Genomic DNA, 7,906 nt, shown 5'->3' on the forward strand with positions numbered 1-7,906 from the left:
GAGCGAGCTTGGAAGTATTTTATAATTGGTAGGGTATCTGTGTCACAGAGAATTTGGGGTTAGAGTCATCAAGTATTGCACTTTGTCAACACAGGAAAAGAAAAACCCTCAAAATATACCTCAAACCTACTAATTTTTATAATTAAAGGGGAAAGATGGGAGATGAATCCCTGGGGAGAGAGTCAAACATAAATTTCATATACATGAGAGAGCTGTCACTGGTTGGGATGGATTCAGGATCTGTGTGTTCAGTTGCCTGCTCTGCCTGGAGCCCCCTGCAACCTTACCTGAGGACACTGCTGTACCATGCTGTACCATCCTGCTGTACAAACCCAGTGAATCTGGGCATGGGGTGACATAAATACATCAGCAAGATGAAATCCAGGGAGCTGACCATTACTTGGCTTGCAGCAGCTCATTGTGTGTCCTCTCCACCCAGCCTGGTGGTGTTGTCCTATTTACTGCAACCTGAGGTACCAAAAACAAGGAAAATTTGAAACTGGGGTCAGAAGGACCAGATTTCCTCCCTCTTGCAGGGTTTCTATCTGTCAGTGTTTGGTTGCACCTCTTATCCTGCCTATTCCAAACACGTCTGGGTGCTCTGGTTGCTGCCTGTTGTGGTGAGGAGCATGGGACAGAGACAGGAGATCACACAGGATCAGGACAGGAATTGCTGATCCACCCTGGCTGGCACTTTCCTCCCCTTCTCCTCCTGCTGGCTTGAAGCACAAGGTCTCCATGATCTGTGGGCAGGACAGGAAGAGCCTGGATGGCCACAGCACTGCTTGTTTTAATAGATGTGCTCCAAAACCTGAGGATTTTCCCAAGTCAACAGATCCTGAGCCCAGAATAAGCCAGAGGTGCTGCCTGACCCTGCAGGCACCAGTGGGCTGAGTTGAAGGAGCTCTGGATGTGAGTGCTCCTGGAACAACCTCAGGCTGAGTTAATCCTGTGGTAACTCCAGGGGGGAAAACAGACTGGAGGCTCAGTCCTGCCCCTCATCTCTCGTGTGACTGAGCCAAGGGCACAGCACCACAGAGCCTGGGCTTCCATGTCCTGGCTCCTGGGCCTTTTCAGCCTTGTCCTTGCCTTGGGAGTGGGAGTGGAACAGCCAGGATGCTCCTGGTGCTGTGGGGACACGCTGGGGGGAGATGGGAGATGGAAGAGAGCAGCCACAGAGCCTGGAAAGGGGGGTTCTCCCCTGGCTCTGAGCACACCCTGGGTGCTGCTTTACTCCTGTGCAGGGTCATCCCCCATCCCAATCTGAGTCCAGAGCCTGGATATGAGGGTTCTCCCTTGGCTCTGACCGTTCCCCAGACACCCTGGGTGCTGCTCTATCCCTGTGCAGGGTCATCCCCCATCCCAGCCCAGTCCAGAGCCTGGATATGAGGGTTTTCCTGTGGTTCTGAGCATTCCCCAGACACTTTGGGTGCTGCTCTACCCTTGTGTAGGGTCATCCCCCATCCCAATCTGAGTCCAGAGCCTGGGTATGGGGGTTCTCCCCTGGCTCTGAGCTCACCCTGAGTGATGCTCTACCCTGTGCAGGGTCATCCCCCATCCTAACCCAGTCCAGAGCCTGGATATGGGGGTTCTGCTGTGGTCCTGACCGTTCCCCAGACACCCTGGGTGCTGCTTTATCCCTGTGCAGGGTCTGCCTGCAGAGCTCTCCCTTGCCTCACACCCTCACTGCTGAGGTGCAGCCTGTTCCCTCACACGTATTCTGGGCTGTGTTTGCTCTCCAGCACCAAAGCAAACAAGGGTGAGTTGCTGGCAAGCCCTGAGCTGTGGAGAGCAGCCCCGGCTCTCTGCTCACAGGAAAATCTCCCGATCCTGAGCACTCCCTGCCAGGCGGGCAGCACCGCCAGAGGAGGAGGAGGAGGAGGAGGAGGAGTGGGCATGGGCAATGGTTGGTGTTTTGTTCATCCTCACCAGGGAGAAGAGGAGAAACAAAAGCAGGAGCAGCGCGGGGCACCGGGCGGGCTGGGCGAGGAGGAGACAAAAATAATCGTGCAGGATTTCATCGGGGGGCTTGGGAAAAGGGAGATTTTGTGAGCAAACAGTCACCTCCCAGCACAGAACTTTCCAGTCTCTCCCATTTCTAAATTCCATTCACATCAACATCCACTTTCATGTTGCAAAACCTGGGGAAAAAGGGAGGGAAAAAAATGCAGCTTTGCACATTTCAATGCAAAAGTCTCATTTTGGTGAGGAAAAGAGGGAGAAAGCACTGCTTTGGGGGTTCTTTATGAGAAATCGAGCTCCCAGAATGGAAATGTGGAAATAATCAGGGACCTGAGGCAGGTGGGGTGGCCCCAAAGCTGCTCCTGTGTGTGGGGCAGAGCCCAGTGGGGCCATGAAGTGGCTGCTGGAGGTTCCCATGTGGGAAAGGTGGGAGCAGGGCATGGTGCAGAGGCTGTGCTCTGGCACACAGGAACCCTCATGAGCTTGGGACAGCAGGTGTGGGGGGAAAACACATGGATCCAGCCTGATGGGGGAACCTACCAGCCAGGTCAGCTTCAGTCCCAGGAAAAGGAGGAGGATTGCAGGGAGCAGGAATGGGCCACAGCAACACCATGGATGTGGAGGTTTCCCTGGGAAAACCCTTTCCCCTCCTCTGGACAGAGGCACAGATGGGGTTAATGCTCGGTCTCATTCCTTGCAGGTGTGGGACAGGTGATTCTGCTCAGCTGGACCCATCATGGAGTGGGGAGTGAGGATAACAGCAGGCTTTGCTGGGGGCTTCTCCTCTCTGCTCCTTTATCTGTAAGACATGGAGTGTTTTCCCTGAGGAGAAGGAGCCAGGGCAGCTCTGCCTGGGCTCTGCCCTCTCCTTCTCTCCATGCCAGCCTCCGTGTGCTGCTTGGCATTGGCTGAGATCTTGGATGGAGCTCCTGCCTGCCTGGCATGGGAATCCCAGAGTAACTGTGCTGGAGATGTCTTTGCCCTGAGGAGCAGCTGGAGGAGCCCTCAGCCCCCAAGGGTCGGGGTCAGCAGCGCTGCAGGGCAGCCCCGGGTCCCTCTGCAGGTGACCAGAGCTGCCACTGGCCCCACAGCCCCCTCAGCCAGGACCAGCAGTGACCCCAGGGGAGCCAGTGCTCAGGAGAGCAGGTGAGCCCACCTTGTGGGTTATGGATTTTGCTTGGCTGAGCTGTGCGAGTCCCAGGGTGCAGTTAGCAGCTGGTTTTCCCCGTTCCCAGCTTGTGGGGGCAGCAGGTCCTGCTCTGCACACCCCTCATTGTGTCTCTCTGATGGAAAGGTGGCTGAGGGGGTCTGTGCACCCCAGCTTTGCTGCAGAACTGCCCAGCTTGTGTCTCTGGGGTGCCAGTAACCCCCTAAATCATTTGGCATCAGTGTCTTTTGAATGCTGAGGGAGGTTTTTTGCTTCTCCTGCTGCACAACCGAGCTCCTCGTGCGTCGATGGTGGTGGCAGAGTGTTGCTGAGATGGCTGCTCTGTGCTTAGTGGCTGCTGCTCCTGTGAAAAGTGCTTTTTACTCTAATTTTTCTATTGTGCTGTTTTTGCTGTTCTATGTGAGGGACAGCAGCTTCTGCCACACAACAGCCTCCTCCTAACTTTCCCACTGCGTGCTGGTAAATCCAGGACAGGCTTAACTCAAGGAGCAACATTAATCATCGAATCTATAAGCAGGATATAGAAAGGCCGAGTGTGAATAATTACTGCTCAGGTGCTAATTACCCAGGCCCAGACCAAACCCACCACATTAAACAGGCAGCGGCCTCTCGACCACGTTGCTGGGTCCCCCATTGCTCTCCTGCTGCTCTCCCTGCAGGGGACTCCTGCAAACATCTGCTAACATGTGCAGAACCCAAAATACTCTTCTGCTCATTTGTGTTTGAGCTGGGGAGATAAGATGGGAGGGATCTGACTCAAAATCAACAGATGGAAGGAAGGACAGATAGATCCTGCCTGGGTTCTGCAGAGCACAAGGTTGCTCTCCTGAGGATGGGCTGGATGTGGGCTTGTTCTTGGTGTAGGAGGACATGGAGCTGCTCCAGCTGTGGGGCAGCACCTGGGAATGGGTGCTTGGCTCATGGTGTGAGGGTGGGCTTTCCTCAGGTGGTGCCAAATGTCCCCCTGGGAGCTGGGGGTGAGCTGGGCTGGGAGAGGGGAGAGGGGAGGGTCAGTTCTGCATCACTGTGTCCCTCCCTGGACAGAGCTGCTGGATGTGCAGTGACATCTGGGCTGGATCTGTGACTCCCTAATGCCAGACCTGAGCCCCCCGAGCTCCAGGGGGGTGCTGGGGGTGCGGGCAGAGCCCTGAGACCGGCGGGTGCTGGGTTTGTGCTGACCCCCTGCTCTTGGTGAGCCCAGCCCAGCCCGGCAGCCACTTCTGAAGGAGATCTGGACCCTGCTGGGTTCCACAGCAGCTCCCGGTGCTTCCTGCCCTTCCTGCCCGCGGGAAAAGCGGGCTGGGCTCGGGCTCTGCTCCAGCCCCGGGTTGAATTTCTGCCTCTGTTACCGAGGCAGCGTCCCTGCCCCGGGCAGGGCGAGGGTGACACTTGCCCAGACAAGGGGGTTCAGCCTGGTGACACCGAGGACACCAGCAGAGGGTCTGCTGCTTGTGGAGAGCATTTTGCGCTGGGAAGGGAGAGCCACACGTGTCTCGCAGCTGGCAGAGGGAGCGGTGAGCGCACGGAGCCGGCTCCCGCTGCCTTGGCACGGGGCAGGGCTCCCCTGGCTCTCCCCATCTCCCACTGCTGCGGTTCCGTGCCAGCCTCGCCCCTCCCGTCCCTTCCAGGGGACCCCTCTGTGCCCCATTCCCGCCCCGGGGCTGCCAGCCGGGAGAGCTGAGGGGACAGAGGACATGGGAGGATCTTTAGGGTCAAACCCTTGAGCATCAGCTAAGGTCGGGCAGTGCTGGGCGCGCTGGGGACAGGCGGTGACACGGAGCAGGGCTCTGGGCTGGGGCTGCAGCGGTGGCAGCTGAGCTCCCTCAGATTTTGGGTGCTCCGCCCTGCTCCAGCCCGTGTGTTCTGCATCTCTCACCGGGGCTGGGGGCTTTGTGGTGGGTGCCCACCGCGTGTTGGGGGGGCGCAGCCCCTTCCCGCGGCACCCAGGGGGTTCAGCCGACTTGTGAAGGGATCAAAACATTTTGTGCCTGGAAGACGAGGAGCGTGTGCGAGAGTGAGGATGGGCTTGTGCTGGGGGGTGCAACCTTCCCCTGTCACCTCCCTTCTAGCCTGAATGCTTCTGCCATCATGATTAATTTATCAGGTACTTATGAATATGCAGATGAGACTCTGGTTTCCAGGCTCTGCTTTCAGAAGAGGCTGTGATGGGCTTTCTGCTGCTGCCGCCTTCGTAAGAAGAAAAATGTCATGTACCAGCGTTTAAAATAAATAAATAACTGCGCCACCGAGAGCGTGTGAGTCTTCGCGGCTCCACGGAGCTGTGGGATCTCCTCGCTCCTCAGTGACAGGGATTTTTGAGTGTCCCTGTGGCATATGCACCCCGACTCCCCCTCCCCGTGTGTGTACCGCCGATGCGGAGGCGTCTTTGCCAATTCCAGCCTTTGGAACCTTGACTGAAGCCCCAGAAACTTCCACTGTGAAGGCGGGCGAGAGCTGGCACCCCCGGGAGAGGGGGGATTTGGAGGGATGGGCGCGCCTGGGGTGGTGGACCCTGCAGGAACGGGTGCTCGTCCTGCTGCTGGTCCTTTTATCACTGAAACCCCGAGGTCTGGGAGATGGGGAGCGGTTTGGGAGGGTGATGTGGGTGTGCATGAGGCTGCTGGACTGAAGCGAGCTCTGACCCTGGCTGGCCGGGCTGCCTGGAGCAGGGGCTGTAGGAAAAGGATTTGGGTTTAAGATTCAGCAGCCGGCCGTGCCGACCTGTGGGCATCATCCGCAGCAGCACCTGGGTTTTAAAACTTCCCCCAAATACTGCGTGCAGCAGCTATGGGTGCAGGAGCTGCTGCTTCTCCTGATCCCACTGCCGGGGAGCCTCCACTCCGGGGGCAAGGAAGCGGGATGAGGCCGGGGGAGGCCCCCAGGGTCCGGAGCAGGAAGGGGACTTTTCTCCATGGCCCCGTGGGTGAATTTTCTCTTGTCAAAGCATCCAGCTCTGGTTTCCCAGAGCGAGCGCTGGTGCGTTCAGCAGTGCTCCCGCAGTGCCTCTGCGCCTGGGCAGGGGGTTACGGGGCTTATATTTTCAATTGTGATTTTTTTTGAGGGGACGCTGTTTGGAGGATGAGCCGGGCAGGGGAGAGGCGCTCAGCCCTGCGGTGTCCTGAGCGGGACAGGGCTGTCCAGGGGCAGCAGCCCCGGCGTTTGGGGACAACGCGGCCGCTCCTGCCCCTTCCTCTCGGCTCGGGGGGGTCGGGGCCGCCCCCTCCTCCTTCCCCTCCCTCCGCGCTCCCCCGGCCCCGCACAGCGCTGCAGGACCCGCGGCGGGCGCCAGGGGGCGCTGCGGGCGCGGAGCGGGGGCGCAGCCGGGCCGGGGGCTCGGGGGGCTCCGGGGGCTCCGCGTTCCGGGGGCTCCGCGTTCCGGGGGCTCCGCGCTCCGGTTCCTCTGCGGCCGCGACCCCCGCAGCCCCATGGTTTCAGTCCGCAATCCCCGCAACCCCTCCGCGCCCCGCAACCCCATGGTTTCTGTCTCCCGGCCCCGGAGAAGGGAAGGTTGCGCTCCCGCGGTGATGCGCGGGGCTGTAAAGGGGGATTTTGTCCATGTGTTGATTTGCGGGGCTCCAAATCCAACCTGGGGATGTTGGGGTGAAGGGGCAGAGGGATGGTTCTATCTGCTGGGTTTGAGCTGCACGCTAGAAACTGCGCGTTGTGCACAGGTTAAAAAATGATAATTCTCCCCTCCTGAGGTGGCCGGGGGGTGTTGGAGGGGTGCGGAGCGGCCCCGGCTCGTTCCTGTGGGGTAAAGGAGGGGAGGAGAAAAACACATGCACAAAAAGGGGAAAAAAAAAAAGGAAAACCCGCCCGCACCACCCAGCGGCCCCGCGCGGGGATAACAAACTCCAACTCAAAAAAACTTCCCGAGCGCGTCGGGGGGCGCGGAGGCGGCGGCGCTGCCCAGGTGCGGCTCGGGGGGTCCCGGGGAGGGGACCCCCGCTCCGGCCCCGTCCCCACCTGGGGCCCGCTCTGCGCGGCACAGCCTGACCCAAGGGGGGCTTTTGTTGCATCCTGGCAGCCGGGGGGGCTGCGGGTGTGTGTGTGTGTGGGGAGAGGGTGAATCTGGGGAGGAGACAAAGGGGTTTTTCCGAGGGGGGTACACAGTGAGGGGAGTCGGAGTTCCCGTAAAGGCTCCCGGTGCAGAGGGGAAGCAGTGGCTCAGGAGAGAGGGGCTTCAGCGGGCTGCGGGGTGAAGGAAAGCAAGGCAACAGCAACTTTATAATCGACTTTTTATTAAGATTATAAATTTAAACAAATCTGAACAGTTTTACCCGGTGATATACAATTCCATATGCACAAAAATACAGGCTTACAAACAAAGAAAAAGGAGCAGGAAAAAAAAAAAGAAGACCCCAACAGACCGTTTTGCAAAGCATCCTCAGTTACACACAGTGCTGATACCGTGAAGTTGGGAGTGGGCAAAAGAAAGAGGAGGGGACGACGACCAGAAAACCCACCTTTTTACAACAAAAGGTTTTTCTTTAAAAAAATAATGTAAAAAAAAAAAAAAATCAAGAGACTCTACAGGAGACAATCTCTTCACAAGACCAAACACTGCTGGTTTTATGATTGGGAAGGCTGAAACCAGAATAGTTAAACTTAAGGAACAAAAAAAAAAAAAAAAAAAAAAAAAGAGAGGGGAGAAAAGAAAAAAAAAAAAAAAAAAAGGGGTCAGACCCGGCACACACATCGGAGACGTGAGTCGTGTTACACGGGTACCTGCGGCATCACAAGCGCACACCCAGGCGGAGGCTCCGGGCTGCCGGG

This window comes from Melospiza georgiana, chromosome 20 (genome assembly GCF_028018845.1).
Source record: "Melospiza georgiana isolate bMelGeo1 chromosome 20, bMelGeo1.pri, whole genome shotgun sequence".
Lineage (NCBI taxonomy): Eukaryota > Metazoa > Chordata > Aves > Passeriformes > Passerellidae > Melospiza > Melospiza georgiana.